This window comes from Apodemus sylvaticus, chromosome 5, assembly GCF_947179515.1.
Source record: "Apodemus sylvaticus chromosome 5, mApoSyl1.1, whole genome shotgun sequence".
NCBI lineage: Eukaryota > Metazoa > Chordata > Mammalia > Rodentia > Muridae > Apodemus > Apodemus sylvaticus.
In genome coordinates, this window is record NC_067476.1 from 58,171,964 (window position 1) to 58,194,462 (window position 22,499).

The following is a 22,499-nucleotide window of genomic DNA, read 5'->3' on the forward strand; positions in this document are numbered from 1 at the left end:
GTTGCGATGGATCTGAGGAGAGGGGAGGAGGTACTGGGAAGGAGGAAGGGAGGGACAGGGAGGGGGAGGAGGAAGAAGGGAGGGAGGGAGGGCTGGCTGCAGTCAGATGTATTGCGTGAGAGAAGAATTAAAAAATGTAAAAATAAAAATTTAGATTAAAAGAAAAAAATCATGCAAAATACCAAGTGAGTTTCAATCTGAAGCTCAAGCCTTCAGGGTTCTTAACAGCTCTTTTGACAAAGAATACTTACACAGAGTACCTACACAGTACCAGCTAGTAGCAGTGAGCTTCATGATGGACAGTTGTGGCTACCTTGATGAATACTATAGGTGCCCAGGACCTCACTAAATACGTTATGTTCACTAAGTACATTATGTTGTATTACCTTAAAATAATTCCATGGGAGTATTTTTTCATTGTTTCTTAGATTTGGGAAATTAAAGTCATAAAAATATTAAGCAATATTAAGTAAATATCATACCACTAATAAATGAAACTGCTAGAAGTTACATTCACAAAGTCTGATTCCAGACTTTAAATCCAATCTTTGGGCTACTCTATCTCCCATTTTCAGTAGTGCAATCCAAATAAGGATCGCGTCTTTTCCCAGGACTCCAACATGTGAAATAATTAACTGACTTACATAAAAACATCTCCTGCATTTAAAATCAAAATGCCTCACATACACACAGGGGGGGGGGGACATACACACACACACACACATACTTTTTATATAAAAACAATGGGATCTCATGATTTGTGTCATTATTCTAAACTATTGATTTCCATAGCATATAAGGTAATTCCTCCTCCAAGTCTGTGAGGGCAAGGTCCCCCACTCCCAAGCTTCCACGCCTAAGGGCGCGTGCGCGCGCGTGCGCGCGCACACACACACACACACACACACACACATTTATGATATGAAGTTTAAAATCTAGTGTTAGTACTATTAAGCGTTATCTGTCATTACCTGCACTGCTTAAAGTCCTTAGGCTCTGCTTTTAAATATTCTAAATTTTCAGTCCCTCGTTTTTTTGTTTTTTTTTTCTATTTACCAAAGGGAATTTTGTGCAAAGGTCACTTTTAACCCTAAAGATACCATGACATAGTGGTCATCTGAATGACTTAGGGTTATTTCCAGGCCCTTTTCTGATGTGTCATAGAAACAGCAATTTGTTAAGCCTGAAAGGAATTAGACTTTGAGCCCTGCTGGGAAGTCAGTGTAAGCTGACCACGTGTCAAGGCTTTGAGTGTATCAAAACCTTACTTAACAGGCTAAGCATGGGACAGGCCACTTAGAGAACACACTTCAAACATCACAGCTCTCGGTAGAATTTCACACTGGTTAACTGAACTAAAGATTTAGAAGAATGTGCTCATTGCTTCTCACAAGAGTCTTCAGTGAAGCCCGATGTGTTTTTAACATTCCATCACATCTTCTTGTGTTATTTAAAAACCTATACATCACAATGTGGAAAATAAACACTTGGTTGTTAGTACAAAGTTAACTTAAAACATTCTTCCTGACTAAAAAGGAACCCAGAATGAAACTCTGTATTCCAGTTGATAAAAGGGTCACACAGCAACCCTGATAACCATGGTCATTTAGCATCTCAGATAATCATGGTCATATAGCATCCTCAATAATAATGGTTATATAGGATCTCTGATAACCATGGTCAATAGCATCCTAGATAATCATGGTCATATAGCATCCTAGATAATCTTGGTCATATAGCATCCTAGAAAATAATGGTCATATAGCATCCCAGATAATCATGATCATATAATACCCTCAATAATAATGATTATATAGCATCTCTGATAACCATGGTCATATAGCATCCCTGATATAATCATAGTCATATAGAATTCCTGATAATCATGGTCATATTGCATCCTCAACAATAATGGTTATATGGCATCTCTGATAACCATGGTCATATAGCATCCCAGATAATCATGGTCATATAGTATCCTCAATAATTATGGCTATATAGCATCTCTGATAACCATGGTCATATAGCATTCCTGATATAATCCTGGTCATATAGCATCCTAGATAATCATGGTCACATTGTATCACTGAAAATCACATTCTGCTACCCCTACCAGATCCCATGAGATTACAAAAATACCTTTTTATTTATTTTCAGATATATGAAGAAAAAGTGGAATATTGGTCCCAGTTACTATTGGTTCTGTCCATTTGTCCAATCTTTGTTTTGCTGATACGATGATAACATAATAGCATAATGGCTATTCAGAACACCAGCCAAAAAGAGGGAAGGAACTTTGATTGGCTTTAGTCCACGTGTGCTGTTTTTATTTTTAAATTCCATTTCCCATTATAAACACAGAAATGTAAATGCTTTGCGCATTCATATTTATTACCAAAATAAAATGCTCTCTCAGGTCCATGGATTTCAATCCTTTTTATTTGTTGATGATAGAACTGTCTTTATTAAAGAGCTAAGTCATGTTTCATAAAGTAGGTAAAAAAAAAAAAGCCTAGCCATCCTTCTGTATCAGTTTATAAGTATTTTAATCTATCTCTGCTATTTACGAGCCCATAGAGTTGATGCGGCACCAAAGGAATCAAATACCAAAGGGTGGCTGAATTTTTATTAATATATATGCCTTCCCTATTTTTTCATTGCCTTCTGAGAAATATGCTCATAAATTTCTTTTCAGACTGATCACACTGGCCTGAAACTCTTGAAGCTGAACGGGGAGAGAGGAAGATGTTGACTAGGCAAGCCCTTAGTGGATCAGGCCTTCAAGCCACAGCCCTGCGACTGGCAGGGTGAACACTCTCTGCCTTTCCCAGTATGGAGTTGCACCTGGCTACACCCAGCAGACGGCATCTCACGCATGGTCCACCACAGCCAAGTCAACTCACCTCAACATACGGAAATCAAGACCCAGCAAACGGAAGGAAGCCCTCCTGGCAGATGGCCCAAAGGCCAGAGTCTGCCTGAGAACAACACTAAGGATGCTTGGCCTCCACACTATACCCACATCACTCCCCGGAAGCTGTAGCCTTCCACTCAGGCTGGGGACTAGAATCGCTCTGGGAGGTTTTTTTTTTTAATATTTATAAGCATTTTTATTGTTTTAGTTCCTTGAAGTGATTTTTAGTGTGTACCTAAGGGCTACAAAACCTGAACTGGAAATCCAGGGAACAGGCAGTTTCTGAAGAAAGACAAGAATGTCAGGTCTAGTAATGCCACCTATTTGCGAAGATGAGGCAGGAAGATTCCAGGCCAGTCTATAAAACTTAGTGGCCCTGTCTAAAAACAAAACAAAACATAAATAAATAAATAGGTAAAAGGAGCCTGCTGATCAAAACCATACATACATACACACACACACATACATACATACATACACACCTACATGCATACATACATACACACACATACATGCATACATACACACATTCATGCATACATAGGTAGAAGGTATGCTGCCAAATCTGGAACCCTGGATTTGATCTGTGTGACCCATGTGGTACAAGGGAAGACGAGAAACCATTTCTACAAGTTGCCCTCTAACTTCCACATGCCCATCCAAATGCACATGTGTGAGTATGTATATACACATAAACACAATAAATTAAGTGAAATAAAAATAACAATGTTCTAAAAATTAAAAGTGGCTCTGCAGTAGAGGACTTGCTTAGCCTGATTCAGATTCCAATACAAGAAAAACAGGGGGGGAGGGGAGAGGCGAGGGTTAAGATAGCAATGAATTGCTTCCAACAACAGAAGTTCTGGTTGTTTAACTGGGACAGGACCACCATGCAAGAACACAGGCAGACGCACACCAGCTTGAGCAGAGCAGCAAGCCTCATTTCTTTGCCCAGCCCAGCATGTGCTGTCCACCCCAAGGGAAGGAAGAGAGCGCAGGCTGTCTGCCTTGGTCCTGAAGCAGACCCAACAAGCTTGGTCATCCACATCTTGTACTGACAGGAGATAGAGGACATTTTTGTCTTGGGTCTCACACTAGTGACCAAGGTAGAAAGAGAGTTTGAGTCTCCTGCACCCTGAAAAACTCTGGACATGGTAGGAAAACATGGGTGGGTAGAGAGTTAGCTGAGGCGCCCAAAGAAAATTTTAAGGGATGGCAGGGAGGTAGAGGGAGAGAAAGCATGAGCATAAAGACAAGAGCTGGGTAAATATATGGAAGCAGGGTAAGAAAGAGAGTCAGAATGTGCAATACCAGGAAAATGAGCAGTGTATAACAAAGCTCTATTATTTGGCTGGAGAAAAATACAATGGGGTCAGATCCGACTGCAATAATGTTGCAGAAAAATCACAGGGCAACACAGGGAAATGTTCACCCTTCCACCCAGCCTTGGGAAATACGGGCACCTTGTACTTTCCCAATATGAAGCAGTACTGGAGCAAGCATAAACTGCAGTGCAGTCACCAAGAAGAGCACGAGTCCCTGCTAGACCCCCAAGCCTGCTTTGCATCACCTCTGGCCCGCCTGCTGAACATTTTAGGAACAACTTCTTCCACACTACCTGGGAGTATTTTACAGTTACAGAATCATGGGCCTCATCCAAGTCCCTGCTCAACCACAATCTGCATTTAATAACGTTTTTTGAATGGTTTATGTGCATATTCAAGTTTACGGAGCACGGGCTCTTCTATAAACTGAAGTGTTTAAATAATATCAGTTATGTAAGGTGAGATTACAGAACCAGGAAGAACATAATCCAACTAGTTAACTCATGTATGGATGTGCCACGAGACGAGAGGCCAGGACCTGGGCTAGGTATTTCAGGAAGTGAGGGAGTAAGGCTGGGCTAGGTGCTCTTGAGTACCACGGTGCCCTTGAGTATCACAGTGCCCTTGAGGACAGTGCAGAAAACACATAATAGACTTCACTTCTGAGAAGTGAAATCCAAGGTAATAGAGCTCGGTGGAGTCAAAGCTGAAGTTCAAAGGGAGATCAGGAAGCGTGACTCTCAAAGGTGGACAGGGCAACAGGGAGAGGAGACGTCTGGTCTGGGCAGAGGGGACAGCATGAGCACAGAGCATGAGCACTGCAGAGACTGCTATGTCGGTCGAGAGAGCCACTGCCTTCAACACAGGCCAGGTCGGACTGTTGCCAGGAAGCACCTGACTGCACTACAGAGGGCTACACAGAGGAGGCCCCAGCCAGTGGGATTCCTGGGGCCCTGATTCTACCATGTAGGACTCCATTTTAGCAGTGGATTCCGACACTGAGTATTGGTGTTCAGTATGCCACTGAACATAAGCAGATGTGTGTAAGATTCTCAGCCAAGACTGTGGCTAGCACAGAGCAGATTCACTCAATAAACGAGTCAATGAGGTTAGAGTATAGCTTACCAGCAGAGGACCTCGCTTAGAGCAGAGGTTTACACTACTGGAGCATTACAGAAGCGCTGACCAGTGAGGAAGCTTGTCATGGCTTATTCTCCAACAGCAAGCATGACATTCACTAGGAATGGGAGAGACAAGAGGTGGCAAGTGAGTCCAGAAGCCAGCGTGGTAACATCTAGATAGAAATGACACAAAACGGAGGCAGCCACGCTGTGGATAAGACAGTGAGGCCGTGGAGAGGCCTGGTGGAAATGGAGACAGTGGGATTGCCTGTGCATCGCAGGTGGAAAGCAACAGTATGGGAACAGGAGGCCCTGGATGTTTGGAAGAAATATGGAAACTGACACCAAGGCGCCCCTGCTCATTTAAAAGAAAGACAGTGATTAGAGTTTAGGATTAGATTCAGAAAGCAGGTGGTGGACATGAGCACAATGCCAGGCCTTCAGAGGCTTTCAGGGGCAAATACGATGTCGGGGAGGAATGCAGAAGGATGGTCTCGGTTTAGGAAGAAATGATCTAGATGAATAAAGGACAACACCAGATGAAACCTACAAAATGCAAAAGGAAGATAGCCCAAAAAGCAAAGAAAACCAAGAGAAACCCCTAGAGGAAGGACAGAAGGAGGCAGGGGAGGGAGGGAGGCAGGGAGGGAGGAAGCGAGGGAGGGAGGAAGGGAAGAAGAGAGGGAGGGAGGGTGGGAGGGAGGGAAGAAGGGAAGGTGGGAGGGAGGGAGACTATGAAGAAGAGAAGAATAGGGTTGGAGGAATACATCATATTGAGATGCATGGGGAACAGAGACATCAACTACTGTTGATGATAGCAACAGTAGTAAAATGGTCTGTAGAGGGAACAACAGTAATAAAACCAAGCAAACAGAAGGCAGGGAATTTCAGCACACAAACATGGTCCTTTAGATCTAAGTAGAAGTTTGAAAACCTTAGAAAGCCAATTTTGCGCCTTGTTTCCATGAACAAAGGTTTTTTTCACAAGAAGTCACTCCTGTGAGATGTTAGCTAATTGTTCTTTTTAACCATATATAACATCATATGTATGATATGATATATAAACGTAATTAATATAAAGTAATTAATACCATATTCATATATATTGCTGTCATTGGGCAGTAACATCTTCAAACTCAGACGGAAGAAAAGGGGAAAAGAGTTGGGATGCCTTGTCGGCACCCAGCATTATTCTACGTAGCTTGTCATCTCTCAGAGTTGTTTGGTTTGATGGATCCTCTCTACTCCCAGGGCCAGGACATTCGATCATCATACAATAGTCCCACTTTGGACGAAGCATCTTCCAACGGCTGTCGGCTCTCATTATCTGCTGTGCTTGGGTGCCAGGCACTAACCACACTTCTGGCTCTAATTTGACTGAGATGGAAAGGCCTCCATTTGCTTTCTTTCTGCCTCAGTTCAAAGAGACAAGCTGTTTTCTTTGGTCCTAGGAATCTATATATTGTTACAATGTTGTAAGCTATCAACATTTTTTTTTCTTAATGTCAATGGATTCTAATACTTATTGGGCTCCTTTTAAATGATCTACCTATGCAACCATAACTGCAATACACTGATACCACCAGCACTATTCCAGCAAGGGCAGTAAATACACCCCTGTTTGGGAGAGTTCACTTTTCCAAAAGCATTTACTACAAATGCACCCAAGAGAGGTCAAGGAGACTTACAAGAATAGCTTATTTGATTTGTGGTTTTCACCTTAAACCTCCTCAGATCACTTTCAGAGACAAGGAAAGGTGTAAACAATAAATCCACAAAAACTTGATTACTGAAAAAATATAAAATCTGAACAACCAATGCTTTTGACCACATAAGCATATTTTCATCTTACATATAACCAAACCTGCAAGCCAGAACTTTATATTCTAAGGACATTCAACTATGACAGGAAAGGGCGACCCATATCAAAGCACACATGGCATTAAAATAAGATTGAAGGATTCTGGAAACAAGCAAAAGCAGACCCTGAAACACTGAAGGGAGTTAGTTATCTGGAGCCCAAATGTTTAAGATGCATCTCAGTGACTTTCCGGAAAACTGCCTCTTCATTTAATAAATACATTTCTCAGCCCTTCCTATAAGGTGTATGGGCGCTGCTAGCCTACCCCCCAAACACTAATGTTTTGCTCCATTTGGGCCATCTATTTTGCCTGTATTTTGCTTCATTGTGACAAAGTTTGCAATAGCCTCTGCTTACTGCTCATCAGATAAGCAAAACCGGAGAGAACCGCCAACCTCCTTTCTAGATGAAAATGTTTCCAAATCCAGGAACTTTTGAGGTCATTCCAAAATTGTTTGTGCTCATGGGGGCGGAGGCATTTTATTTTCCTTGAAGGACCCAGGACCATCTGAGTGTCCTTCAGAGCAATAGGAAGTAAAGCAGGAGAGCTCTGTCTAGCATTCCCCTCATCCCAAGGCCAGCATACAGCAGAGGCAAAGCAGATGGTCCTCCCCCTCCTGTTTCCCTCCTCCCTTCCGCCGTCTCGCAGAGTCCTCCCACCCTGAGCTGACACCTTCACCAGCTCTTGCTAACCCAGGCTGCCCTTCCCAGCTCCCAACAAGTGCAAACTTTGGGCATCTGCTCTCAAGCCGCACCATTCACCTATCTGCTGGGCTTTTCTCTGCGGAATGCCCTTGGGACCCTAAGCTTCCACTGTCATCCTGCCCTTACCCCTCGGTACCCAAATTATTCATTTCCCTCTAGCAAAAAGGGCGTCTGCAAACCCCCGGAGTCTCCGGGAGGGCAGAGGCGCTGCCACTGACCCCTACTAGGCTTTCCTTGTCCCCCTGTCTACCTCTATGCTCCCCTTCCATCCTGGCTTCTCTGAGCCCACGCTGGGGACTCCTTGCCCGTCGAGCTTCCACGTCCTACTCCTTGACTCGAGGGGTTAGGGGGAGCCTCGACTCTGTGGCCGGGGCAGCGTCCGGGCGCCCGCCTCTACAAGTGGGGCGGCGGGACGCGGCGCAAACTCCGTCCCTCGCCTGGGCGGAGGCGGCGGGGAGAGGCGCGGACGCGGCGCGGGGCTGCTGGCCCCAGGCTTACCTCTGCGCGCGGGCAGCGGGCGGCGGGTGCGCGGGGCAGCCGCTCCTGAGGCCGGGGGGATGTGGCCGGCGCCTGGGAGGCGGCGCTCCCGCCAGGGCTGCGCTGGAGCTCCGCGCAGACGCTCTCCCGCGGTCTGCGGCAGCCCGGGGCGGTGGCGCCGGCGACAGCTCAGCGCCGCGGGCCCCCGGAACTGTCCGACCCAGCGGGAGCGCGGGCTGAGCGGCCGCTCGCGGTCTCCACGCTCGGCGCCTGCGCGCCCGGCCTCGCCCAGGTGAGGGGCGTGTGCCCGAGTCTGTGCGGGCCACACGGGGACAAGCGTGAGGACCAGCGAGGCGCTGGGCGCGGGATGCTGCGGCCGGGGTGGGGAACGTCGCGGAGACGCCCCGGGGGCGGCGCTGCCTCGGAAGCCGCCTTGGTCACCAGGTCCCACGCGCCCCTCAGCCTCCAGCAGGGGTCGGAGGGTGGTGGTGGGGGTTCCCCAAGGCTGGATGCCAACCTCGCGCGCGCGGGGGCCGACGTGTCACCTATTGGCCGAGCGGACTGAAACTCTTCTTGGAGATGCTCGCTACCAAGTATGGGCTCTGCCCGCGCGTGCAGCTCCGGGCTGGCGGGCGACACAGAGCAGCCTCCTCCGCGGGGGCCCGGGGCTTCGCAGCCCAGGACCTGCGGCGAGGCTCGTGCACGACGGAGGGGCTCGCCTGCTCCCACTGCCAGACCTCGCTGCTGATTGAAGTTTCCAAAACTAAACCGTGTCAGGGGTTCCCCGGTGTAAGCGATCTCCTGAAAATAGTGTAGACACAGCCAGGGCGCTTATTTCTGCGACGGAGAGCACTTCAAAGAAAACACTGGGGGGAAGGAGCATAATTTTAACGGCTCAGTCTTCTGAGATGACTTCTTCAGGAAGAAATTCAAGAGTAACAAATGACAAGGGAACTGTGGTAGGCAGCAAAGATTTTTTTTTAATCAGATGACTCGACTTTAAAATATTTTTCTTTGGATCTTGTCTTAGATGATTGACATAAAGGCCATAAATAATTAATCCGGCAGCTGTTAATGTCTTGGCATAGTGTCCAGAGTAAATATCTTCGAGTCCAGCCAAAGCTAGTGCTGCTTCCGGGGTGGGTTTGAGATCTGACGAATGCACACTCACTGCATTCTGGAGCCTTCTGAAGGAGCAGCTTGCTTTTCTTTTTCTGTCTTTTTTTCTTATTTTTTTAAAATCCACCATGGAATGTCAGCTTATTGCAGGCGCCAGCGCACCTGAGGTAACCAGCGTGAGAAGGGACATTAATCTGACTGATGGTCTTTATATTTTTAGAATCCAGACCTCTTCTAGTTGGCCTGGCTCGCTCTACTAAAGACAGACCCAAACGGTATGTTTATTATTACTACTACCTCTAATCAAAATAACTACAGGAGGCAAGCTACAAAATTCATAACCCCAAAAAGAACATGAAGAACTATAATTGTTTGTAGAGTCCTTTTTAAAAGTTATGGCCATGACATATCTTCCTGTCCCTGAAGGTTATATTGAAAGTAAGCATTTTATGAGTGCTGAGAATGGAGTTCTGGCAAACTGAGAGCAGCAGGAAATTCTATGGGCAAGACACCCAGCTTCCAGGCCCTTGCACTTGAGAGTTGAAAGTGGTGTGGCTGATACTACAGACCTCACAAGTATTAGCATTCCCATAAATCTAAGGTGCAGGGGGCCAGGGTGCTTCTGGAGGCCTCCACCCGACACTTTTGACTGTTCTTGGAGGGAAAAAAAATGAGCAAGCCCTATGGACTGAACACCTGTGAGAAGTGCTTCCCATGACTTGCACAGTTTAGCAGAATGTGCAGTTTTTATGTCCTGCAAGCTGCAACTATATCCTCCTCTCCTCTGTCTATTTTTAATCACTTATAGCTGAGATGTATGGTAGAAAATAATTTGAGGGTTGCAATTCCTAACAATAGCTGAAAGAAGCATAAAATATTTGCAGACAAGTCTCAATTTTTTTAACCTGTGACTTAAGAGATAAAGAGCTATGTCCTTCATGTCCCTTAACCAAGGCAAGATGATGGCTTCTAGAAGCTCACATCCCAAAACAATTGGTACACCTTCCCAGAAAATACACTTCAATATGGAAACAACTGTAAACCTAAAGATTTATAGGGAAAATTAAATTAAACCTAAGCTTCCCTTCGAAAGTATGATTGTCTGTTGGCAAATTTGGCATTGACTATGCTTTTCCAGAGCTGTGTGCTATTAACATAGGAGACCTGGTTTTCTGGCCCAGCTGACTTTTTCTTAAAAACTATTGTTTAGTAACAGAGATCTGTCACCCTAAACTAGGAGCATCCGGATAGCAACACACCAAGCTAGCACATCATGGAGACACCCCCTCACTGGAAGGATCAGAGCAGAAAGAGGTTCGTTTAAGTCTTGCTCCAATTTGTGTTTATGAGTTAAGTGGTTCCTAAGTATTCCCTAAAAACCATACTAAATGTAGTCCAACTCCTTTACAGTAATCTTGTTAATCCTCCTGCCCAGTGGATATTAGTGATAAACAGGCCATCAACTGATTTGAAAGCTTTAGAAATCACTTGGTTTTATGATGCAATAGTACATGTGAACTTACACACAGCACATTATCTTATAAAACAAGCTCCTGTTAACATTATATATTTCTTTGCAGCCATCAGTAAGACTCCGTTCTTGGGCATGGGAACATACTTTGAAAGCCACTTTGTCAAGCAACATAAAGCCAGAATCTAAACTTTAGGTACAGCTTTCCAGCTTAGGACTTCCATTCTGTGGTACCCGACTGATAACAGCAGCCTGTCTCAATGCAAGACTGCAGTTTTGGAAAGTCATGGTACATGGAAATCACATAAAAACCCAAGACACCATTGATTGATGGATATATATCTCACATTTCTCATTTCTCTCATTGCCTCTCTGGGTGCTATGAAACCCTTCACTGTGTTGTATAAATCCTATTTCACTTTCCACTCCACTAGGAAGCCTCAGTGATTATCTTGGGATGGCTTCACTGTTTCATGATGAAGAAAAAAGAGTTCCCATGGGGGAAGGCTTGAGTTCTGGCCATGCACTTGGCTAGCATTACTCTCTAAAAGCCACCTTTTAAAAACTTTGTGTGTATGTGTGTGTGTGTGTGTGTGTGTGTGTGTGTGTGTGCTTGACATGGTATATGTAGAAGTCAGAGGATAACTAGTGGGACTCAGTTCTCTCTTTTCACCTGAGTATTGAATTCAGGTCACCAGGTCACCGGGCTTCATAGCAAGTGCCCTTACCTGCTGAACCACCTCTCTGACCTACTTTCTTCATCATTAACATAGGAGAATAAAGATATCTTCTTTACAGCATTATCCTGAAGACAAAAACAAATTAAAAATATCTTTTAAATTTCAAAATATATGTCACAAGTATTTATTATAATTTTTTATTAAATATTTGGGAAATAAATGAGAGGTTTATATCCATATTTGACAATAAGTCTACAGTGTCCTAGAAATGAAACTATATGTGCCTGGTTTTGTTAGAGCAGGTTACAGCTTGAAAGACAGTAGAATAGAATATTTTCAATCAGATACTGAATTACATTTGCAAGCCCTGAAAAGGAGAGGCCATTCCTAGGCTAAAGTTCTACAGACCAACTGACTGAATTGAACTTCATGATTACAGAGAGTTGGAATGCTGCAGACAGAAAGCCAACATTATCTTGGGCTCTCATTAGTCCCCTTAACAGTCATTAACCATCAACTTCTGTATCTGATCTAATATTCTCTCGACTCTTAAGTCAATGTATCACTATATAGACTTGGCCGTCCTAGCTACCAACAATGCCAAAGCTAAGAATGTCATCAGATTGCATCTAAAACCTATGGCAGGTTTTCCCCTATCTGGCTATCTGATGTTGCTGTAATGTGGCTACCTGCTGCTCCCACCAATGTATTTGGTAAAGGCATTAACTTATGAGTCTATTTTGTTCTGTGACAATACAAGTTCAAGTTAGCACTTTTATGATAGAAGACGACATCCAGATGTTCCTAGGCTGTAGGCTTAGATTTTTCTTTCTTATTTTTTTAAAGATTTATTTATTTAAGTATATGAGTACACTGTAGCTGTCTTCAGACACACCAGATGAGGTCATCAGATCCCATTTCAGATGATTGTGAGCTACTATGTGGTTGCTGAGAATTGAACTCAGGACCTCTGGAAGAGCAGTCAGTTCTCTTCTTAACTACTGAGCCATCTCTCCAGGCCCCAGGCTTAGATTTTTCTTTCATGTATTTATTTATGTTTATTTATTTACATTTCAAGTGTTTCTCCCCTCCTGGAAACCCCCTATCCCAACCCCACTGCTTCCATGGGGGTGTGCCTCAACCATCCCCCACTCCCTACTCCCAGCCCTCAATTCCCCTACACTGGGGCATTTATTGAACCTTCATAGGACCAAGAACCTCTCCTCCCATTGATCGATAACAAGGCCATCCTCTGTTACATATCCAGCCAGAGTCATGTGTACTCCTTGGTTGGTGGCTTAGTCCCTGGGAACTCTGGAGGGTCTGGTTGGTTGATATAGTTCTCTATGGGTTTGCAAACCCCTTCAGCTCCTTCAGGCTTTGTCTAACTCCTCCACTTGGGGACTCCACACTTAGTGCAATGGTTGGCTGCGAGCATCCAACTCTGTATTTGTAAGGCTCTGGCAGGGCCTCTTTGGAGAGAGCTATATAAGGCTCCTTTCAGCAAGCCTTTCTTAGCATCCACAATAGTGTCAGAGTTTGGTGACTATCCGGGATGAATCCCCAGGTCAGACAGTCTCTGGATGGCCTTACTTTCAGTCTCTGATCTGCACTTTGTCTCCATATTTGCTCCCATAAGTATTTTGTTCCCATTTCTAAGAAGGATCAAAGTATCCATACTTTGGTCTTCCTTCTTCTTGAGCTCCATGTGGTCTGTGAATTGTATCTTGGGTATTCCGAATTTTTGGGCCAATATCCACTAATCAGTGAGTGCATACCATGAATGTTGTTTTGTGATTGGGTTACCTCAGTCAGGATGATACTTTGTAGTTTTATTCATTTGCCTAAGAATTTCATGGATTCATTGTTTTTAATAGCTGAGTAGTACTCCATTATGTAAATGTGCCACATTTCCTTTATCCATTCCTCTGTTGAAGGACATCTGGGTTCTTTCCAGCTCCTGGATATTATAAATAAGGCTGCTATGAACATAGTAGAGCATGTGTCCTTGTTATATGTTGGAGAATCTTTTGGGTATATGCCCAGGAGCGGTATAGCTGGTTCCTCATGTAATACTATGTCCAATTTTCTGAGGGCCAGACTACTTTCCAGAGTGGATATAGCAGCTTACAATCCCACCAACAATGGAGGAGTGTTCCTCTTTCTCCACATCCTTGCCAGTACATGCTGTCACCTGAGTTTTTGATCTTAGCCATTCTGACTAAGTGTGAGGTGTAATCTGGTGTGAAGTGGAATCTCAGGGTTGTTTTGATTTGCATTTCCCTGATGACCAAAGAAGTTGAACATTTCTTTAGGTGCTTCTCAGCCATTCAGTAGTTCTCAGTTGAGAATTCTTTGTTTACCTCTGTATCCCATTTTTAAATAGGGTTATTTGGTTCTCTAGAGTCTATCTTCTTGAGTTCCTTGTATATATTGGATATTAGCCCTCTATCAGATGTAGGGTTGGTAAAGATCTTTTACCAATCTGTGGGTTGCCATTTTGTCCTGTTGACAGTATCCTTTGCCTTGCAGAAGCTTTGCAATTTTATGAGGTACCATTTGTCAATTCTTGATCTTAAAGCATAAGCCATTGATGTTCTGTTCAGGAAATTTTCCCCTGTGCCCATGTGTTCGAGGCTCTTCTCCTCTTTCCCTTCTATTAGTTTCAGTGTATCTGGTTTTATGTGGAGGTCCTTGATCCACTTGGACTTGAGCTTTGTACAAGGAGATAAGAATGTGTCAATTTGCATTTTTCTACATGTTGACTGCCAGTTGAACCAGCACCATTGCTTAAAAATGCTGTCTTTTCCCCACTGGATGTTTTTAGCTCCCTTGTCAAAGATCAAATGACCATAGGTGTGTGGGTTCGTTTCTGGGTTTTCAGTTCTGTTCCATTGATCTACCTACCTATCACTGTACCAATACTATGAAGTTTTTATCACTATTGCTCTGTAATACAGTTTGAGGTCAGGCATGATGATTCCCCCAGAAGTTCTTTTATTGTTGAGAATAATTTTTGATGTCTTGGGTTTTTTGTTGCTCCAGATGAATTTGAAAATTGCTCTTTCTAACTCTATGAAGAATTGAATTGGAATTCTGATGGGAATTACATTGAATCTGTAGATTGCTATCGACAAGATGGCCATTTTTACTATATTAATCCTGCCAATCCATGAGCCTGAGAGATCTTTCCATCTTCGGAGATCTTATTCACTTTCTTTCTTCAGACTCTTGAAGTTCTTGTCATAGAGATCTTTCACTTGTTTAGTGAAACAAGTATTGTTTCACTAAAATACTTCAAGGTATTTTATATTATTTGTGACTATTACAAAGGGAGTTGTTTCTCTAATTTCTTTCTCAGCCTGTTTATCCTTTGAGTATAGGAAGGCTACGGATTTGAGCTAATTTTACACTTGATCTTAGCCAAAAGGCCGAGAAGCGATTTGAGTTAGTTTTATATCCAGCCACTTTGCTGAAGTTCTTTATCAGATTTAGTAGTTCTCTGGTAGAATTTTGGGGGTCACTTAAGTATACTATCCTATCATCTGTAAATGGTGATATTTTGACTCCTTCCTTTCCAATTTGTATTCCTTTAATCTCCTTTTGTTGTCTAATTGCTCTGGCTAGGACTTGGAGTACTATATTGAATAGGGAGGAAGGGAAGGAGGGAGGGAGTGGGCACCCTTGTCTAGTCCTGGATTTTAGTAGGATTGCTTCAAGTTTCTCCCCATTTTGTTTGATGTTGGCTCCTAGTTTGCTGTATATCACTTTTACTATGTTTAGGTATGGGCCTTGAATTCCTGATCTTTCCAAGACTTTTATCATGAAGAGATATTGGATTTTGTCAAATGCTTTCTGTGCATCTAGAGAAATGATGTTTTTTTCTTTGAGTTTGTTTATATAGTGGATTACATCGATGGATTTCTGTGTATTGAACCATCTCTTCAGCACCTAGGCTTAGATTTTTCAAAATATATTTTAATAAGGGTTCTCAACATTTCAACCCGCCTCTTCCAGCCCACTGTCCAAAGGTAGGGGAGAAAAGATGGTAAATAGGACAAGGGGGTGTGGACCTGTTTAGCAGTAGTTCTTTTGGGTTATTCCAATCTTGTTTGTCAGGATACCAGCAGTCCAGTTCAAAAGTGTCACCAAACAGGAATCAGGAATATTGGCAGGATCTCTCAGAAACCACCAGGCCTCTGCCAAATTGGCACGAGGAACAGCCAGAATGGCAGGAGTTCTCTGCCTCTCTCAATAAGGTAAAAATCAGTGAGGATGAGAGACCAGTTATGAGTTGCACAGCTAGTTATGCAGGAACCCGGTCACTGTCACTAAGTCCTATTTATACTCTCTCTAAACATCATGTGTCCTCCCAGGAGTCTTGCCACAGAAAAACACCACTCGAGTCTGCATCACATGACACAACCAGAAACTTCTACTTCACTGAACTGTAGTCATTCATATTTAGCTGAGAAAATTTTTTATCTTATTCTTTTTGGAACAAGATATGCATTCCTACAAATGCTAGAAGATCTTCTGCTTCCTTTCAATTTCCACAATTTATAAGAAATTAATGAAATCTGAGTCTTAGAAACTGTATTTTTTAAAACCTTAACTCAGATTGAGGTAAAATAAAGTATCTGTTAAAAATAACATTAATTGTTGTGGGAAATATTTAAAAACCTACCTAGCATGTTCTTGCACTAGTACTGGCACTGGCGGGTCACAACACTATGCCCCTGCCGGGTCCTGCCGGCTTTGTTCCACATTCCAATAACCAAATAGATCCACCATCCTTGCTGTGTGATAACACAATACCCAGTAACCCAATAAAAACAAGACTCAATGCTTATAGTTAACCAATCAGATTTATATATCAATAAATTCTCAATACATTAGATGCCAAAACAATAATTTTGGAACCAATTGATAATGATAAAAGCTGCCCACTTAGATTAGACAACTTATCCCAATATTCTAACCTTTATGACGTCATGACAACCTGTGGCTGGTCATAGCCATGCTGATTCACCTCGGCTGACATCTTCCTTTCTCTCCACTGCCCTCCTCGTCCTCTGACTTCTCCCTGTCTCTGCCACTCTTAGCTCTGCTTCCCTTTTCCCTGTCCAATCATAGGCCTCCCACAACCTTAATGTACAGGACAGGAACAATCCTGTGACAATGAATTACTATTTGTATTCAGCTATATTTATTTATTGGGGATCGGGTGCACATGCCATGCATGTGGGCAACTTTGTGGGAGTTGGTCTCCTCCACCATAGGTTACAGAGCTGGACAGAGGTGGAATTCCAGTCTTGGGCTCAGTGGCAAGTACTTTTACCCACTGGGCGATACATGAGGCCACACTTACATTAATTAAGGATCTCTGCTCATTCAAGATAGATACTGATGAATTGAAACAAACATTGTTGTGGCTTTATTGACCAGGTAATTTTCAGTATCCCTTTCTCATACATCTACTTAAAAGTAAAAACATCGTTAGACCTTTAAGGTCAGTGTGTTGGCTTTTCTACGGAAGTTCTGACTTGAACTGCACATCTACCTTTACAACGATCAATAAACAAAATGTGGAGGCATTTGTTTTAGACAAGACTGAGAATCTTAAAGTTATTTGTACTGTGTCAGTTTGTATTTGAGTCTAACTGCATTATCTTTTAAATCTAACTCTAGTGTCTGTATTCAGAAGGTGAAGACAGAAAAAAAAAAAAACTTATACCTCAAGCTTTTTTCCTGAGCCAAGTTGTTGTCTTTTTCTTCTGTCTTGGGGGTTGTTTTTATATGAATCATTAGTATTCTTTGAAAAAGAATTGCCCTCTTGGCCTATAATTATATTTTAAATGGAGATTCAGTTTCTTTTCACCCTTTTTTCTTTAATTCAATGATCTTTGCAGAGAAAGGCCACATAAATCACTAATTGAACCCTCCATATTTGCACATTGTGGTATATAATATAATATATAATAATATGATATACAATAATATAATATGTTTAAGTTCATTGTCTACATATTCTTCCCAAGTATGTCTGAATTCCATTTTCACCCCTTCCTCATTAAAACAAACTGTATTCCTTGAGCTCTCATGGACTTGGTGGTAGACAATGGCACTCTTGTCCCCCTCTCTGAAATGGTAGTATCTTTTGTGTCCAGCGGTGATTAATATTACATATTACAAAAAGATTCCTTCCAGACCCTAGCCACAGCGTTGCAGTGAAAACAATACCTCTTGCTATGTATCTGTCCCATAGCCAGCACAGTCCTGGGCCTTGAAATGAAGGTTACAGAATTTCATAACACCCCGAGTCCTCCCCTGATTAGATCACAAAATGATTAGGCTGCTTGCATACATTCCCATGTGACTCTTCATTCTAAGACAATATAAAAAAATTAATTGTCTTTGAACTGCATGTGCAGATTTGATTTTACTCCGCCTTTAAAGGTCTGATGAAAATGTGCTAATACTCTTTTCAAAAACAGTTTCTTTCCTAGGCTTAGTTTTTGAATCCCTGGTGCATTTAACTCACTATGGAGATGTAAACATGAAGAATTCTCTGAAGACCTAGATCCTTGGCTGGCGAGATGGCTTAGTAGTAAAGAGCACCGACTCTTCCAGAGATCCTGAGTTCAATTCCCAGAAACCACATGGTGGCTCACAACCATCTGTAATGGGATCCAATGCCCCCTTCTGGTGTGTCTGAAGACAGCAACAGTGAACTCATATACACAAATTAAATAAATAAATCTTTTAAAAAAAGAGAGAGAGGAATAAAAAGACCTAAATCCTTTGGGTTCAAACTGTACCTTTAAATAGTTTTCATGTTGACCTTTGTGATAATGTTGAATTTACCACATTGATGAATGTCTTAATGCTTTGTCCTTACTGGCGAGTGCCATGTTCCGGGCACCATCTGTGCTGTATTCTATTGTGCCATGTAAGATCGCTACGATGGAGAAAATATTAACATCATCTTACAGAAGAGGAAAGAGAATCAGTGAGTTTGGGATGTGCTAACATCACCAGTGGAAAGTTCTGGTTTATTTGGAAAGTCAATTGGGTCAAATGATGTTTTGCTGGGGCACACCAGTGAAAGGATGCCTTGCTAAAACAAATACCTAAAAGAATGTGTTCCTGAAGCAGACACAGGCGAAAGGATGTTTCCCTATAGAAGACACAGGAAAGGACAAGTCATGAAGGAGTATAAATATGACCCCACAGACAGCAGGAGGGAGAACATTGGTTTGGTTTGCTCCGCCTTGCTATCCTTTGCTTACAATAGGCGTGTGTTGGTTAGCCTTGCATAGTGTTGTCAAGGCCTCCAGCATTGAGAGAAACTCGCCAAAGAACTGATCCTGAGGTTCCTGAAGCAGCGTGCCAGGTCCCACTTCCACAGCCGCCCCCACCCCCACCCCCTTTGGCAAGCTTTGCTGTTTCCTCAGGAGTGAACTACAGATGCTGGTTCCTGTATGGTGTCTGCCTGCCAAAAGCACTGGACTGAAGCTGCTGATTCGTATTTAGAGTTTGCTATGGGACTGAACTGCTGACAAGGAAGACTGAGCTTGCCCTCAAAGAACAATTGCTGAACAGGTCCACTTCCCCCATATCCTAATAACTTTTCTCTTTTTTTTTTCCCCACTACCTCTGCTGGGTCATGGCCAAGAAGGAAATATACACTTGAGGGCAAATTCTTTGCAGACAAAGGACAGATATACACAGTATTTGGTGAGCACTAAAACAGCTTGAGAGAGTAAGCACCACAGGAGTGAGCAAGCTATGAAGAAGTTCTGGTAAAGATATGGCGTGGGGACCTTGTTCTTTGCGACAGTGTTTCCAAATGGAGCTTACCATATTCTCCAAAGACCTAAAATAGTCTCTCCTAGTTACTCAGGAGATCATTTTGATCCCAAACTCAATCTTACAGAAATAACCCTGAATGTGTGAGGAGGGTGACACACCAAAAACTATTTATCAGAGCTTCATGAACGATTGGGAAAACTGAAGACTGCCAAAAAGGGTCAGAACAAGTCCCAGTAAATAAATCTCATTAAACAAACATTTTGAAGCTCTTCTTATTGATGTTTATTTGAATTTTATGGTGATGTGAAAAATTATTTACTGTGGCTTCAAGAAAGAGAAATGGAGCTGGGGAGAGAGGGCTCCGTCAGTGAAGCTGTTATCCCACAGAAGTGTGAGGACCTGCTCCATCTGTAGAATTCATATAAGAGACCAGTTTTGGTTGCACACTACTTCCAAAAAAATGGGGAAGGCAAAAATAGGAAGATCACTGGTACTTACAAGCTACTCTACCCCGTGAGCTCCAGGCCAATGCAAGCCAAAAAAAAAAAAAAAATGCTTTGGCAGTGTTCCTCAGAATGATACCTAAAGTTGTCCTCTAGTTCACACACACACACACACACACACACACACACACAAAACTACAAAGAAGCGAAAAGGAAAGATATATATCACCACAAAAACAAAATAAATCAGAGAATAAGAGATTGACTACATTGAGAAAGCCATCCATATTCATTGATTTCCGGAAGTTCTGATTGATATATAACATTTCAAGCACACTATAAAAGTTTCTTTATATATACTTAGATGCATTGGCATATTGTACTTTCTGGTATGTACCATCTGAGATTTCTTTCACATATGTTAAATTTTTCTGAATTTAAAATGAAAGGCAAAGAGGGTTTTTTTTTTGTTTTTTTTTTTTGCCAACACTCTAAGATGTGGTTATGTTATATGAGACTATTAAACAATGGAGCATACACTCATGCACTATTGATGGGGCTGTAAATTGAGATAGCCTCTCAGGAAGTTACTTTATTAGTGTGCATGTGCTTCGACACAGCAAATCCACATTATCTTAGAAATGCACTAGGATGCAGAGGCAAAGCTGTATGTACAAAGACACTCACTGAGTCGTGGTTTGAAAGCATCCTGAGGAAACTAAATACCCAGCAGTGCTACAATAAATGATAAAGTAAGTTAATACACTATGCATCACTTATCTTCTTATTAGTGGAAGTTATTTGTATTTGCGGCCTAATGTTTGTTGTAAAACTAATAAAATCTCCTTAAAAGCAATTGCATGGAGGACTGGGTGCATGGCTCAGTATACCTATGAGGTGGTTGATATGCAAGCACCTGGGTTCAGACAGCCAGTCAGTAGCCACATAAAAAATAGCCAGGTGTGCTATGTGTTTGTAACCATAACACTGGGAGGAGTACCAGGAGGGGTTGCTGGCCAGCCAGTGTAGCCAAAATGGCAAGCTCCAGGTTCAGTAAGAGCTTGCCTATAAATAGATATTAAGTAAATAGGTAGGTAAATAAATAAGACACCTAATTTCAGCCTATGGCTTACACACACACACACACACACACACACACACACACACACACACACACACACCACACACACACACACAGAGACAAACAGACAGACAGAGACAGACAGACAGATTACTACAGCTAGACACACCACAGCCTACCTTGGATAGCAGTAGAACCCCACTAAAACTGTCTGAGAATCCTGAAACACAGCTCCATTGGTTGTCATCACTAGTAACTGTTGTAGCCCAGACCTAGATTAGTTTCACTATTAGCTTGTGTCTCTCAACACAGCCCTGCTGTTTCTGGAGAAATCCAACCATTCCTGTTTCCTTTCAGTGATTCCAAATTCACTGTATTAGTTTTCCTCGTCTTTATTTCAAAACTTCTTTTTTTCTTTCAAGCAGTTTTTAAAAGCTGCCTGCCCAGATCCCTGCTTAACTTCTTCCATTTAAAGAAGAAGACGAAGAAAAAAAAAGTGTAGCGTCATGATGGGTCACTTGAGGTGAGAGCTGGGTGGGGGAGGGATCAGCATACCATTTTTGTCTTGCACACAGAACAAAAGAACAACTCCACTCGAGCCTGACTCTGAGCTCCCGCTCTCCTCTCCTTAACCTGTAGGTCACATTCTGTCTTCACTTTTCATTGCTGCTGACATCCTGATATCCCTACCTCAGGTGCCTTTCAACTATCTATTTCTTACCCTCTATTAATTAGGCAGTCAGCTAAATCCAAGTAGCAAACTTGCCCTCTAATACAGCAGGCAAGGCTTAACTCTTTAATTCCCAGAGTGCAGAGCCTGGTGGGAGGAGCATCATCAACTTTCTTCCTCACCACAGAAAACACCTCGGAGTTTTTCTTTTTCTCACCGAGGCACTCACACTCATGTATTCTCAATGTCCAATTCTCTTGCTTCTCACAGGACAGCCTTAGCTTTGTTGCCTCTAGACTGGCTCCATCACTTGAGAGAATAGCCTCTCCTCTGTAGTACCCACTACACAATCTTAAAAAATCAATATATCCAAAACAAAACCAACTGAAACACAGAAAAGTGTCTTTTCTCTTCCATTTCCCTAAAGCTGTTATCTTGTTTGTTTCCTTGTCATTAGTACATATTTAATATTTCAAGTACCTGCTCACCATACTTTGAGGTGAGTTAGAGTCAAGCATAGCATATAATAACACACAAGTAACAGTCCCTATTGGAGTAGGTGTGTCACAGAGGGTGTGGCTCTAATACCCTAGTCCTAACTGCCTGGAAACTAATCTTCTCCTAGCAGCCTTCAGATGAAGATGTAGAACTCTCAGCATCTCTTGTACCTTGCCTGCCTGGACACTGCCATGCTCCCATCTTGATGATACTGGACCAAATCTCTAAACCTGTAAGCCAGTCCCAATGAAATGTTGTCCTTATAAGAGTTGCCTTGGTCATGGTATCTGTTCACAGCAGTAAAACCCTAACTAAGACA

The 22,499-nt window shown here is 42.6% G+C and overlaps 1 protein-coding gene and 1 long non-coding RNA gene across 3 annotated transcripts in view; one reads left to right on the top strand and one right to left on the bottom strand.

The window, feature by feature from the left end:
- The window catches only part of Znf385b (zinc finger protein 385B), a 391,151-nt gene extending 382,305 nt beyond the window's left edge, over nucleotides 1-8,846 (bottom strand). Inside the window, exon 1 of one of the 2 annotated variants that reach the window (XM_052182775.1) lies at nucleotides 8,425-8,846. The gene's annotated coding sequence lies outside the window, so the exon portion shown is untranslated. The remainder of the gene's footprint in view (nucleotides 1-8,424) is intronic. The other variant, XM_052182776.1, reaches the window with a different exon arrangement.
- On the top strand, nucleotides 8,425-19,832 carry LOC127685509 (uncharacterized). The gene is made up of 3 exons (XR_007977886.1): nucleotides 8,425-8,695; nucleotides 9,743-9,797; nucleotides 18,171-19,832. It is a non-coding gene; the product is annotated as an uncharacterized LOC127685509 (long non-coding RNA).
- The last annotated feature ends 2,667 nt before the right edge of the window (nucleotides 19,833-22,499 follow it).